Below are 17,500 nucleotides of genomic sequence, written 5' to 3' on the forward strand. Positions count from 1 at the left end.
TAAATGAACAATTATAAGAAGGTACTCACGAACATTTCCAAGACTATAACAATACAAATTATGATATTTACCATGTTGTGTAAAACTAAATAAGTAAAATCTGAAACAAGCAGTAAAAAAAGATATTAAAATAATAAAAATTAATGACCGAGATCAATATATAATTATTCTATTTATAATTATAATTTCACTAATAAAATTAATTCTAGGGGGGCAACTTATATTAAAAGAACAAAATATAAACCATATTATTCTTATTCTGGGCATAAAATAATATTAAACCCTTATTAATAAAAAAAACTACGGCTCAAAAAACGTTCATAAGAAATATTAGCCAAACAAAATAAACCTGATGAACAAAGTCCATGACCAATTATTATTAAATAAGAACCAATCAAACCAAATTTAGTTATTGATAATATCCCCATTAAACATATACCTATATGAGCAATAGAAGAATAAGCAATTAAACATTTAACATCACCTTGAATTAAACATACTAATCTAACTAAACAAGAACCAACTAATGCTAAAGAGTATCAAAATCATCTAAAATTAATAAACAAATATTCATAAATAAATATAAAACGAAGAATACCATAACCACCAATTTTCAATAATAGACCAGCTAAAATTATTCTCCCTCTTACAGGAGCTTGAACATGAGCTTTAGGTAATCATAAATGAAATATATACAAAGGCAATTTAACTATAAAAGCAATAAATATTATAAAATGTATTATAAAACTTATTGAAACACCAAAATTATAATCAAAACTTATACTACCAAAATTTATATACAAGTAAATAATTACTAATAATAAAGGTAAAGAGGCTAACAAAGTATAAAAAAAAAACAAGTATAAACCTGAAATTAACCGTTCTGGTTGATAACCTCAACCTATAATAATTAAAAAAAGGGGAATAAGTCTAAACTCAAAAAAAAATACATAATAATTATCTTTATAAACACAAAAAATTAAAATTAAAATAATTATTAATAAATAACAACAAAGTAAAAAAAAATTCAGATATTAATGAACCAAAAATAGATGATCTAGATAAAATCATTAAACTACTAATTATAATTCTTAAAATAATTAAACCATAAGAAATAATATCAATACCAAAAAAATAGCTAACTGAACCATAAAATCCATAACAACTATTTACTAAAAATAACAATATTAAAAAAATAAAAAAAACTGAATTAAAAATCAATAAATTTATAAATACAAAAGGGGTTAAAAACAAAATAAATAAAATAAATTTTATCATAATATAATAGAATTCAAATAATCATTTCCATGACTTCGAATTAAAGAAACCAAAATTTTTAAACCTAGAACACCCTCACAAACATAAAAAGTTATAAAATAAATATAAAGATAAAATGTATAATTAGACATTAAACAAATCAATATAATTATACAAAGAAGAGACAAAACTAAAAATTCTAATCTTAATAAACATAACAGAATATGATTACGAATATAAATTATAGAAATTAAACTAAATATAAATATAAGTAAAAAAAAGAGAAAATTCATTAGTTTTTAATAATTTAATATAAAATATTAGTCTTGTAAACTAAATTTAGATTTCTATCTTTAAAACATCAGCAAAGTAGGATTTACATCTTTAATCTCCAAAATTAATATTTTAATAAACTATTTGCTGTAATTAAAATCACACTATTAAAAATTATAATTATTATCCCAATATTACTTATTATATTAAAAAACCCTATATCTATAGGGATAATACTTATTGTACAAACATTATTTATATGTATGATAATAAATAAAATAATAACTACAACATGATTTATAATAATTACATTTTTAATAATAATTGGGGGATTAATGATTCTATTTATATATATAAGAAGAATTGCATCAAATGAAAAATTTAAATTAAATATAAATATAACATTAACAATAATTATTTTTATTATTATCAGTGATGAAATAATAAATGAAAATCAAGTAATAGACAAATTGGAATTATCAGAACATAGTCCAATAGAAAAAATATCAATAATCAAATTGTACAATGAAAAATCAATAATTATTACTATAATTATGGTAATATTTTTACTATTGACTATAATTTCAACAACAAAAATTGTCAAATTACATGAAGGACCTTTACGAAAAAAAACTTATGAATAAGCCAATACGAAAAAAATAACCCAATTATTAAAATTATTAATTATTCATTAATTGATTTACCAGCTCCTTTAAATTTATCATCATGATGAAATTTTGGATCAATCTTAGGTTTATGCTTAACCATTCAACTAATTACAGGTATTTTATTATCAATACATTATACATTAAATTATCACTTATAACCATAATTACAAATTGATTTTAATATTTATTTAATTTTGAGAATATTTTATTAGTTCATACAATAGATTAATGTTATTAATATTCATTATTACTTACTGTATGTCATAATTGTTAATTCAACCTTCTTTCTTTCTCTTATTAGAAAGAAGGTTGATATATTTAATAATTATATGAAATTAAATATTAAGTTGGGATTAATATAAATTTCTTAATTATTTAAACTTTACTACTCATATTTATGCACATGGAATATTCAATATTAAATTAAAATTTAATTGAATATAATTCTTAACTTTATCACTTATAACTATAATTACAAATTGATTTTAATATTTATTTAATTTTGAGAATATTTTATTAGTTCATACTATAGATTAATTCTATTAATATTCATTATTACTTACTGTATGTCATAATTGTTAATTCAACCTTCTTTCTTTCTCTTATTAGAAAGAAGGTTGATATATTTAATAATTATATGAAATTAAATATTAAGTTGGGATTAATATAAATTTCTTAATTATTTAAACTTTATTACTCATATTTATGCATATGGAATATTCAATATTAAATTAAAATTTAATTGAATATAATTCTTAACTTTATCACTTATAACCATAATTACAAATTGATTTTAATATTTATTTAATTTTGAGAATATTTTATTAGTTCATACTATAGATTAATTCTATTAATATTCATTATTACTTACTGTATGTCATAATTGTTAATTCAACCTTCTTTCTTTCTCTTATTAGAAAGAAGGTTGATATATTTAATAATTATATGAAATTAAATATTAAGTTGGGATTAATATAAATTTCTTAATTATTAAATTTTCAGTTAGATATTACTAATAAAATTAAATCATTAATTTCATTTAATATTAATTAAAAAAATAGGAAATAATATTAATTATAATTAAATATTATTAATTTTAATATAATTTAAATTAGTTTATATATTTAAATTAAATATAAATATTATATTTAATATTAATTAAATCTACCCTCTTATATAGTATAGAGGGTAGATTTATTTATAGAATATAATATTTAATATTAATTATTTACATACATATAATATATTTAATATACATATATAATACTTATTATTAATTAAATCTACCCTCTTATATAGTATAGAGGGTAGATTTATTTATAAAATATAATATTTAATATTAATTATTTATATATATATAATATATTTAATATACATATATATAATACTTATTATTAATTAAATCTACCCTCTTATATAGTATAGAGGGTAGATTTATTTATAAAATATAATATTTAATATTAATTATTTATATATATATAATATATTTAATATACATATATATAATACTTATTATTAATTAAATCTAACCTCTTATATAGTATAGAGGGTAGATTTATTTATAAAATATAATATTTAATATTAATTATTTATATATATATATAATATATTTAATATACATATATATAATACTTTATTATTAATTAAATCTACCCTCTTATATAGTATAGAGGGTAGATTTATTTATAAAATATAATATTTAATATTAATTAGTTATATATACAAAACTTGCTAATCAAATTTATAGTATATTTGGTTAATTTCTTTTCAAGTAATAAAATTGATCGTTTGAGTTATATAAAATATCAATTAACATCCGCCCTTATTTTTAATAATAATTTATATTTAAATTTAATCAATTTTATTAATTAATCAGTTCATCCCTTAACAATTCAATAATACCCTATTTTTATTTTATCACTATATAAAGTAAAGTGCCTGAATAAAGGATTATTTTGATAGAATAAATTATGTAATTTAATTACCTTTATTGTAAATTTAAGAATTAAACTTATCTTTAAATATCAAAAATTTATGTGCATCATACAGTAATATACAGTTTAGAAAGATAAGCTAATAAAGCTATTAGGTTCATACCCTAAATATAGAGATAAAATTCTCTTCTTTTTAATTTTTATTAATTCAAATAAATTATTATTTGCAAATACTATAATTGTTGGGGTTATAGTATCAATTTGCTCAAATAATTGATTTATAATTTGATCAGGAATAGAAATTAGTTTAATATGTTTAATCCCCTTAATATCAGGGTATAATATAATTAGATCAGAATGTATAATGAAATAATTTATTGTGCAAGGAGCTAGATCATCAATTTTAATTTTAGGATTGGTTATAAGATTATTATATTTTAATTATAGAAACAATTTAGTTTTAATTAGAATATTAATTAAATTAGGTATGGCACCATTTCATAACTGAGTATTAGTAGTAGTTGAAGGGCTCAGATATTGAGTAAATTTTTATATTATTAACTTTAATTAAAATTGCCCCCTTGACTTTAATGAGATATATTAATTTAAATACTAATTTTTATGTAATTTTATCTTTAATTGTGGGTTCTTTATTTGCACTAAATCAATCATCTATTCGAAAAATTATAGCTTATTCATCCATTTTCAATTTAGGTTTTATATCTATTTCTTCAATAAATAATTCCATTTGAGTAATTTATTTTATAATGTATTCATTAATTCTATCTAATTTATTTTTTTTATAAAAAAATTAAACATTAATTATATTAACCAAATTATTATTAATGAATTTACCCCTGAAGTTAAGATTTCAATTTGAATTTTAGTATTATCTTTAGGTGGAATGCCACCTTTAATCGGATTTATAGGTAAACTTATAGTATTTGAAATACTTATATCAATAGGTAAAATTTTAATTTTAACAATTATAGTGTTGACATCATTATTAGTAATATTTTACTATATTCGTATAATATATCTTTCTTTAATATTCAGATCATTAATTTTAAAATGGAATAAGTTAAATTTAATTAACATAACAATTATTATTTTTTTATTGAATTTTATAATATCCCCTATATTTATTATAATTAAATCATTAATTTAAGATTTTAAGTTAATATAAACTATTAACCTTCAAAGTTAAAAATGCTTTAAAGGTAAGTCTTAAATTAATTTAATTTTAAATTTGCAATTTAACGTTTTTTTTTTTAAACTATAAGACTATATTAAGGGAATTTAAAATTCATAAGTAAATTTACAGTTTACCACTTTAATCAGACACCTTAATAACAATGAATAAATGATTATTTTCTAAAAATCATAAGGACATTGGAACTCTATACTTTTTATTTGGGATTTGATCCGGGATAGTTGGAATAATATTAAGAATAATTATTCGAATTGAACTAGCTCAACCTGGGCCATTTCTAATAAATGATCAATTATATAATGTAATTGTTACTTCTCATGCATTTATTATAATTTTCTTCATAGTTATACCTATTATAATTGGAGGATTCGGTAATTGACTTCTTCCATTAATAATCGGTGCACCCGACATAGCATTCCCACGAATAAACAATATAAGATTTTGATTACTACCTCCTTCATTATCCTTACTAATAGTAAGATCAATAGTTGAAATAGGTGTTGGTACAGGTTGAACCGTATACCCCCCTCTTTCATCAAATGTAGCCCATTCAGGACCAAGAGTTGACTTAGCAATTTTCTCATTGCATCTAGCAGGTATCTCTTCAATTTTAGGGGCCGTAAATTTTATTACCACAGTTATTAATATACGAGCAATTGGGATAAATTTTGACCGAACACCCTTATTTGTTTGATCAGTTTTTAATCACTGCAAATTTACTTTTATTATCATTACCTGTATTAGCGGGAGCAATTACTATACTATTAACTGACCGAAATATTAATACATCATTTTTCGACCCTTCAGGGGGTGGGGACCCCAATTTTATATCAACATTTATTTTGATTTTTTGGTCATCCTGAAGTTTATATTTTAATTTTACCAGGATTTGGAATAATTTCACATATTATTACCCAGGAAAGAGGAAAAAAATGAATCATTTGGATATATTGGTATAGTATACGCTATAATGTCAATTGGTTTATTAGGATTTGTAGTATGAGCCCATCATATATTCACTGTTGGAATAGATGTAGATACCCGTGCGTACTTCACTTCCGCAACTATAATTATTGCAGTACCTACAGGTATTAAAATTTTTAGATGATTAGCAACAATACATGGGATATCAAAGGGGATGTCAATTTCAATAATATGATCAGCTGGATTTGTTTTTTTATTTACAATAGGAGGACTAACAGGTATTGTATTATCTAATTCTTCTATTGATGTCATTCTACATGACACTTATTATGTAGTTGCTCATTTCCATTATGTTTTATCTATAGGAGCAGTATTTGCAATTATAGCAGGGTTTATTCAATGATACCCGTTATTTACTGGTATAACTATAAATCCAAAATGATTAAAAATTCAATTTTTTACTATATTCATTGGAGTGAACTTAACATTTTTCCCTCAACATTTCTTAGGTTTAAGAGGATTACCTCGCCGTTATTCAGATTACCCTGATACTTACTTAACATGAAATTTAGTTTCATCATTATGTAGATTAATTTCATTAATTAGAATCATAATTATAATATTTATTATTTGAGAAAGAATAATTTCAAAACGAATAGTTATTTCATCAAATAACAATACAAACTCAATTGAATGATTACAAAAATTACCTCCAGAAGAGCATTCATACAGAGAATTACCTATATTAACTAATTTCTAGTATGGCAGATTAGTGCAATGAATTTAAGATTCATATATAAATATAATTATTTTTCTAGAAATTTGTAATTGAAAAATATTATCCTTTCAAGATGCAGTATCCCCAATTATAGAACAACTAATTATATTTCATGATCACACTATAATAATTTTAATTATAATTACTACAGTAGTTAGATATATAATAGTTATACTTTTTATAAACAAATATATTAATCGATTTTTACTTGAAGGGCAATTAATTGAATTAATTTGAACTATTTTACCAGCTGTATTTTTAATTTTTATTGCTTTGCCTTCATTACGAATTTTATATATAATTGAAGAAATTAATAAACCATTAATTACAATCAAGGCAATTGGGCATCAATGATATTGATCTTATGAATATTCAGATTTTAAGAAAATTGAATTTGATTCATATATAAAGCCAACTATTGATTTAGAATCAAGCGAATTTCGATTATTAGACACAGATAATCGAATTGTATTACCTTATAATATTCAAATTCGTATTTTAGTGACATCAACAGATGTTATTCATTCGTGAACAATTCCATCGATTGGTGTAAAAATTGATGCATCACCTGGTCGGATTAATCAAGGATCAATTTTAATAAATCGACCTGGGTTATTTTTCGGTCAATGTTCAGAAATTTGTGGGTCTAATCATAGTTTTTATACCAATTGTAATTGAAAGAGTTAACCTTAAAAGATTTATTAATTGATTAAATTCTTATTCATTAGATAACTTAAATGTAAGTGTTGATCTCTTAAATCAAATTATAGTATATTAACAAATACTTCTAATGGAAAAACTTAGTTTAATTAAAATATTAATTTGTCAAGTTAAAGAAGTATATATTATAGTTTTCGTTGCCACAAATATCCCCTATATGATGAATAACATTAATGTTTATATTTATTATAACACTAATATTAATTATAGCCATAGTATACTTTAATTTTAATTTAATATCATCAAGTAAAAAAGAATATAAAGTTGTTGAATATAATTGAAAATGATAACTAACTTATTTTCTGTATTTGATCCCTGTACAGGATATTCTTCAATAAATTGAATGAGAACATTTATTTTTATGTTTTTAATTCCATTAAAATTTTGACTTATACCCAATAAAATTTCATTATTATTCAATTCATTACTTAGTATTTTACATAATGAAAATAAATCATTAATAAAATTAAAAGGAACAAGATTAATCATAATAAGATTATTTATTTTAATTTTTTTTAATAATTTAATAGGATTAATTCCTTATATCTTTACATCATCGTCTCATTTATTATTTTGTTTATCATTAGCATTACCATTATGACTTTCTCTTATAATTTATGGTTGGTTGAATAAGACAAATCATATATTTATTCATTTAGTACCTACTGGAACACCAGGAATTCTAATGCCATTTATAGTTCTTATTGAAACGATTAGAAATTTAATTCGACCTGGTTCATTAGCAGTGCGATTAACAGCAAATATAATTGCAGGACATTTATTAATGTCACTTTTAGGAAACAATGCAACAAATTATTATATAATTTTAATATTAATAATTATATTTATAGTTTTAATAACATTTGAACTTGCAGTAGCTATTATTCAATCATATGTATTTATAACACTTATAAACCTATATTCTAGAGAAATTTAAAATGAATAATCATCCCTTTCATTTAGTTGATAATAGTCCATGACCTATCATTGGATCAATTGGAGTCATAACTATTACTTCAGGTATAGTAATATGATTCCACAAATTTAATATAATATTATTAATTTTAGGATTTATTATTGTAATTTTAACAATAATTCAATGATGACGTGATGTAACACGGGAAGCAACATTTCAAGGATTACATACCAGAAAAGTTTCATTAAGAATAAAATGAGGAATAGTATTATTTATTGTATCTGAAGTATTATTATTTTTTTCTTCATTTTTTTGATCATTCTTTCATGGAAGATTATCACCAACAATTGAAATTGGGTTACAATGACCCCCAGTTGGAATTAAAACATTTAATCCTATAAATATTCCTTTATTAAATACTATAATTGTATTATATTCTGGTATTACAATAACATGAGCTCATAATGCATTAATTAATAAAAATTATACACAAGTAATTCAAAGAATAGTTGTCACGGTAATTATAGGGATATATTTTACTGCTTTACAAACATATGAATATATTGAATCTCCTTTCTGTATTTCTGATTCAATTTATGGTAGAACATTTTTTTATAAGAACAGGATTTCATGGAATTCATGTAATTATGGAACAATTTTTTATTATTGTATCACTACTCCGAATATTAAAATTATATTTTTCAAGAACTCACCACGTTGGATTTGAAGCATCAGCTTGATATTGACATTTTGTTGATGTTTGATTATTCTTATATATTTCAATTTACTGATGAGGTAGATAATTCATTTACTATAAAAAGTATATCAGGCTTCCAACTTGAAGGTTTATTAATTAAAATGAATAATAAATTTAACTATATTTTTTTTATTACTATAATCCTTATATTAATTATTATAATATTAATTATTATAATTGGTAAAAAAGGTATTATTGAATACCAAAAATCAACTCCATTTGAATGTGGATTTAATCCAATTTCTCATAAACGATTACCATTTTCTATTCATTTTTTCTTAATTGCTGTTTTATTTTTGATTTTTGACATTGAAATCATCATTATTTTACCTATAATTTTAACTATATATAATGTAAATATAATAACATGACTATTAACGTCAATTATATTCATTTTAATTTTAATAAATGGTTTATATCATGAATGATATAATGGGATATTAAATTGAGCTAAATAGGATTATATTTAATTATAATATTTGATTTGCATTCAAAAGGTGCTTAATAAGCTAATCTTAACATAGAAGTAAAAAAGTTACATTTAGTTTCGACCTAAAATTAGGAATAGATTTCCCATGTTTTAGTTAAAGCCAAAATTAGAGGCATCTTATTGTTAATAAGAATAATGAATTTATTCTAACTAAAAGAGGTTAAGTTAAAGAGATAGCTGCTAACTAATTTCTTAAGCGGTTTAATTCCGTTTACCTCTTATCCATATAGTTTAAAAAACATTTTATTTTCATTAAAAAAAAGGAATTTAATTCCTATGGATTGTTACTAGAAATATAATCACCTTAATATCTTCAATATCATGCTCTAATTAAGCTATAGTAACAAATTAAAATTATAAATCAAATTAAAAATGTTAATAAAAAACCTTTAAATTATTTATAGAATAAAATTGAATAAAATTTGATAGATTTACTAAATAATAAGAAATACCTATAGGACCATAGTATTCACTTCATATTAAAGAATTAGATTTTGAATTTTCAGAAAATAAATAAACATTCTTATATAAGAAATTTAAGTAACTAGATATAAATCATATGTTTCCATTAAATAAATAATAAGTTATATTAAAATAGTAATTAAATTTACAAGATTCCATACCTAATCAAATACCTATTAAAACTAATAGTAAGGAAGCTATTTTAAGCTTTATCGGAAGTAAAATAAAATAGAAATCATAATTTATTAATCAAAGCATTCTACACCCAGTGAAAACTGAAAATAAAGTTAAAATAAAAATTCTTAATTTTATATATAAATATTTATCATAAATAAAATTTATGCTAATAAACTTATTATTATGAATCATTGAATAATAAAATAAACGAAATCTATAAAAAGCAGTTAAACCTAGAGAAAAATAAAAAATTACAAAAAACTAAGTAATTTAATTGATTTCTTACTATATATTCAATAATTATATCCTTGGAATAAAATCCAGATAAAAATGGAATTCCACATAGAGTTAAATTAGCAATATTAAAACAAGAAGTTGTAAAAGGTATTAATATACACACTGATCCCATTAATCGAATATCTTGATTATCATTTATATAAAAAATAAAAATACCTGAACAAAGAAATAAGAGAGATTTAAATATAGCATGTCTTAATAAATGAAAAAATGATAAATCAAGAAGACCTAAAAATAAAGAACTTATTATTAAACCTAGTTGACTTAGAGTAGATAAAGCAATAATTTTTTTTAAATCAAATTCATAAATTGCACAAATAGAAGAAAAAGTTATAGTTATTAAACTAATAAATAAAAATATATAATTATTAAAATTGAAACTATTATAAAAACGAATTAATAGATAAACTCCAGCTGTAACTAAAGTAGATGAATGAACTAATGAAGAAACAGGCGTCGGAGCTGCTATGGCAGCAGGTAATCAACGAGAAAAAGGAATTTGAGCTCTCTTTGTAAAACAAGAAATAATTATTAAATAAAAAATATATTCATTATAATAATCTAAGTAATACATAAAATGTCATCCCCCATAGGATATAATTCAACAAGCAGAAATTAATAAACCAATATCACCAATTCGATTAGTTAAACAAGTAATTATTCCAGCTAAATATCTTTTCATTGAATTATAATAAATAACTAAACAATAAGATACAAGACCTAATCCATCCCAACCTAAAAGAATTCTAATTAAATTAGGTCTCATAATTATTAAAATTATACTAAAAACAAACAGAATAACTAAAAACAAAAAACGATTTCTATTATAATAACCAAAACCTATATAATCAGAGCTGTAAAAAACAACCATTGAAGAAATTAGTATAACAACTGCTGAAAAAGAAATAGATACTCAATCAAAAATTATTAAATAATTAATTCTTAAAGAATTAATTAATAGAATATTTCACTCCAATATTAAAAATATTCCATTATACATAAAATATAAAGAAATAATTAATAAAAAAAAAAACAGAAAAAATAAATAAAATCAAAAATCAATATAAGTAAACATTTAATTTTAACAAAATTTAAGGTAATATACATCTAAGAAACCACAACTCTTTATTTTTTTAAACTACTTAAATTATCAAAAAATACAATCTATAAATAAAAGAATTAAAAATAAGGGTATTAAATGAACAATTATAAGAAGGTACTCACGAACATTTCCAAGACTATAACAATACAAATTATGATATTTACCATGTTGTGTAAAACTAAATAAGTAAAATCTGAAACAAGCAGTAAAAAAAGATATTAAAATAATAAAAATTAATGACCGAGATCAATATATAATTATTCTATTTATAATTATAATTTCACTAATAAAATTAATTCTAGGGGGGCAACTTATATTAAAAGAACAAAATATAAACCATATTATTCTTATTCTGGGCATAAATAATATTAAACCCTTATTAATAAAAAAACTACGGCTCAAAAAACGTTCATAAGAAATATTAGCCAAACAAAATAAACCTGATGAACAAAGTCCATGACCAATTATTATTAAATAAGAACCAATCAAACCAAATTTAGTTATTGATAATATCCCCATTAAACATATACCTATATGAGCAATAGAAGAATAAGCAATTAAACATTTAACATCACCTTGAATTAAACATACTAATCTAACTAAACAAGAACCAACTAATGCTAAAGAGTATCAAAATCATCTAAAATTAATAAACAAATATTCATAAATAAATATAAAACGAAGAATACCATAACCACCAATTTTCAATAATAGACCAGCTAAAATTATTCTCCCTCTTACAGGAGCTTGAACATGAGCTTTAGGTAATCATAAATGAAATATATACAAAGGCAATTTAACTATAAAAGCAATAAATATTATAAAATGTACTATAAAACTTATTGAAACACCAAAATTATAATCAAAACTTATACTACCAAAATTTATATACAAGTAAATAATTACTAATAATAAAGGTAAAGAGGCTAACAAAGTATAAAAAAAACAAGTATAAACCTGAAATTAACCGTTCTGGTTGATAACCTCAACCTATAATAATTAAAAAAAGGGGAATAAGTCTAAACTCAAAAAAAATACATAATAATTATCTTTATAACACAAAAAATTAAAATTAAAATAATTATTAATAAATAACAACAAAGTAAAAAAAATGAAGATATTAATGAACCAAAAATAGATGATCTAGATAAAATCATTAAACTACTAATTATAATTCTTAAAATAATTAAACCATAAGAAATATTATCAATACCAAAAAAATAGCTAACTGAACCAAAAAATCCATAACACCTATTTACTAAAAATAACAATATTAGAAAAATAAAAAAAACTGAATTAAAAATCAATAATTTATAAATACAAAAGGGGTTAAAAACAAAATAAATAAAATAAATTTTATCATAATATAATAGAATTCAAATAATCATTTCCATGACTTCGAATTAAAGAAACCAAAATTCTTAAACCTAGAACACCCTCACAAACATAAAAAGTTATAAAATAAATATAAAGATAAAATGTATAATTAGACATTAAACAAATCAATATAATTATACAAAGAAGAGACAAAACTAAAAATTCTAATCTTAATAAACATAACAGAATATGATTACGAATATAAATTATAGAAATTAAACTAAATATAAATATAAGTAAAAAAAGAGAAAATTCATTAGTTTTAATAATTTTATATAAAATATTAGTCTTGTAAACTAAATTTAGATTTCTATCTTTAAAACATCAGCAAAGTAGGATTTACATCTTTAATCTCCAAAATTAATATTTTAATAAACTATTTGCTGTAATTAAAATCACACTATTAAAAATTATAATTATTATCCCAATAATACTTATTATATTAAAAAACCCTACATCTATTGGGATAATACTTATTGTACAAACATTATTTATATGTATGATAATAAATAAAATAATAACTACAACATGATTTATAATAATTACATTTTTAATAATAATTGGGGGATTAATAATTCTATTTATATATATAAGAAGAATTGCATCAAATGAAAAATTTAAATTAAATATAAATATAACATTAACAATAATTATTTTTATTATTATCAGTGATGAAATAATAAATGAAAATCAAGTAATAGACAAATTGGAATTATCAGAACATAGTCCAATAGAAAAAATATCAATAATCAAATTGTACAATGAAAAATCAATAATTATTACTATAATTATGGTAATCTTTTTACTATTGACTATAATTTCAACAACAAAAATTGTCAAATTACATGAAGGACCTTTACGAAAAAAAACTTATGAATAAGCCAATACGAAAAAATAACCCAATTATTAAAATTATTAATTATTCATTCATTGATTTACCAGCTCCTTTAAATTTATCATCATGATGAAATTTTGGATCAATCTTAGGTTTATGCTTAACCATTCAACTAATTACAGGTATTTTATTATCAATACATTATACATCAAATATTGAAATAGCATTTAATAGAGTAAATCACATTACTCGAGATGTAAATTACGGTTGATTAATACGAACAATTCATTCAAATGGTGCATCAATACTTTTTATCTGCATTTATTTACACACAGGGCGAGGTATATATTATGGGTCATACAAATTTATTAAAACATGAATAGTAGGGGTAGTAATTATATTATTAACAATAGCTACAGCATTCTTAGGGTACGTTTTACCATGGGGTCAAATATCTTTTTGAGGAGCGACTGTTATTACAAACTTATTATCAGCGCTTCCATATATTGGAAGAATACTAGTTAACTGAATTTGAGGGGGTTCGCTGTAGATAATGCAACACTATCACGATTTTTTAGACTTCATTTTCTTTTACCATTTATTATTGCAATAATAACAATTATTCATCTATTTTTTCTTCATATAACAGGTTCAAATAACCCAATTGGAATTAACTCAAACATTGATAAAATCCCATTCCATCCATATTTCTCAATTAAAGACTTAATAGGATTTTCAATTATCATTACCATACTTCTAATTCTAAATATAACTGAACCTTACATCTTATCAGACCCAGATAATTTTACTCCTGCAAACCCTATAGTAACCCCAATTCACATTCAACCTGAATGATACTTCTTATTTGCATATGCAATTCTACGATCAATTCCGAATAAATTAGGGGGGTAATAGCATTGTTTTTATCAATTTTAATTTTACTAATTTTACCATTCTCCATAAAAATAAAATTTAAAGGAATTGAATTTTACCCAATTAATCAAATCAACTTTTGAATATTTGCTTCGACAGTAATTTTACTAACATGAATTGGAGCACGGCCCGTAGAACTACCATATACAGAAACAGGAATAATACTGACAGTTATATATATTCTTTACTTTATTAGAGACCCATTAATCTCAAAAATATGAGATAAAATTATTAAATAGTTATTTAGCTTATGTATAAAGTTTATATTTTGAAAATATAAGAAAGAGAAATTTAATAACTTTACAAAAAAAATGATAAAAGACTAAAACCTTAATAAAAACAAAAAAAAAATAAAACTTAAAGAAACAGGAAGATAGCACTTTCATGCTAAATATATTAGTTTATCATAACGAAATCGAGGAAAAGAACAATGAACTCAAATAAATAAAAAAACAAAAAAAAATTAACTTAAATCTATAAAAATCACCCCCAAAAAAAATAATAACAGTTAAACTAGAAATAAAAATAATACTAGCATATTCAGAAATAAATTATAAAGCAAACCCACCAGAGCCATACTCAATATTAAATCCGGAAACTAACTCACTTTCCCCTTCAGAAAAATCAAATGGAGTGCGATTTCTTTCAGCTAAACAACAAGAGAATCAACATAAAAATATAGGAACTGAACAAAAAAAAATCAACTACTAGCCTGAAAAACAAAAAAATTAATAAAATTGTAACCATTAATTATTAAAAAAAAACATAATATAATTAAAGATAATGAAACTTCATAAGAGATAGCCTGTGAAATTCTACGAATACATCCTAATATAGAATAACTTCTATTTGAAGATCAACCACAAATAATAAGACCATAAATTCTAAGTCTAGAACAACATAAAAAATAGCATGCCAAAAACAAATCTAATACAATTTCAATAAAAAGGAAATAAGCACCAAATAAATAATGATTGAATTAAACTAAACACAGGGCATAAATAAAAAATTAATGAATTAGAATTAATTGGTCAAACTTGTTCCTTAAAAAAGAACGTAATACCATCTCTAAAAGGTTGTAATAACCCATAAAACCTACTTTATTTGGACCTTTACGAATCTGTATATAACTTAAAACCTTTCGTTCTAATAAAGTAAAAAACCCAACAGAAACCATTACTAAAATAATTAAAATTAAAGATGTAATAAAAAAATTACTAGATATGAATTAATCATTTTTATAAATTCTAAATTTATTGCACTAAAATCTGCCAATCTAGCATTCTTTCAACACAATATAAATTGGATTTAATGGTCCTTTCGTACTAAAAAAATCTTAATATTTCTAGATAGAAACCAACCTGGCTTACACCGGTTTGAACTCAAATCATGTAAGAATTTAAAAGTCGAACAGACTTAGAAATGAAAAACCTACCCCTCAATCTAATCTTAATTCAACATCGAGGTTGCAAACTTTAATATAGATAAGAACTCCTCATTAAAATAACGCTGTTATCCCTAAGGTAACTTAATCTTAAAATCATTATTGGATCTAAATTACATAAATTAAATGAATTAAAAAAATAAAGTCAAATTTATCTTCCGCCCCAGAAAAAAAATTAATAAAATTAAAAAATAAATTTACTAAAAAATACCTAAAATTTATTAAAATTAAAGTTCTATAGGGTCTTATCGTCCCCAAAAAATTAGGCTTTTTTACCTAAAAATCAAATTATAAAATTAAAAAAAATAAAATTAATCCCTCATCTATTCATTCATACCAGCCTTCAATTAAAAGACTAATTATTATGCTACCTTTGCACAGTCAGAATACTGCAGCCATTTAACTAATCATAGGGCAGAATTTACCTTTAAAATTTTCCTAAAAGAAATGTTTTTGATAAACAGTTGAAAATTAAATATGTCGAGTTCATAAAATATAAATTAAAATTATACTAATTTAATCAGTATTTAAAATAAAATTTTATTAAATAAATAAACCTAATAAAAAAATAAATATAAAAAATAAAATTTAAATAAATTAATATATTAAAAACTAAAAATGCATAATATTAAAGCTGTAAAATTGAATAAAAAAAATTTTAAATAAATACTTAGCTTATCCTAAGAAATTTAAGAAAAACAAATTTAAAATAAAAACAACCATAAATCCTTAATTAAATTAATTTCTAAAGTAACCTGATATAAAAAGAACGATTAACTTTTAATTACCATTTTTAAATTATAAATAAATATAAAACATTAAAAAAAATATAAAAATAAATATCTAATTTTCGGGAAAAAAATTATAAATAAAATATTAAATCAACCATGATACAAAAGGTACTAAAAATGAATTAAAGATAATAATAAAAAACCTAATCAGT

General features: G+C 21.4%; 3 pseudogenes; 2 read left to right on the forward strand and 1 right to left on the reverse strand.

Annotated features, from left to right (window-relative positions):
- The first annotated feature begins 7,104 nt into the window (after nt 1–7,104).
- LOC124364321 lies at nt 7,105–7,835 on the forward strand (annotated as a pseudogene).
- Nucleotides 7,836–10,641: 2,806 nt separating this feature from the next.
- LOC124365371 lies at nt 10,642–11,874 on the reverse strand (annotated as a pseudogene).
- Nucleotides 11,875–14,217: 2,343 nt separating this feature from the next.
- LOC124364319 lies at nt 14,218–15,069 on the forward strand (annotated as a pseudogene).
- Nucleotides 15,070–17,500: the final 2,431 nt, after the last annotated feature.

The sequence above is a fragment of the Homalodisca vitripennis genome, chromosome 6 (genome assembly GCF_021130785.1).
Source record: "Homalodisca vitripennis isolate AUS2020 chromosome 6, UT_GWSS_2.1, whole genome shotgun sequence".
NCBI lineage: Eukaryota > Metazoa > Arthropoda > Insecta > Hemiptera > Cicadellidae > Homalodisca > Homalodisca vitripennis.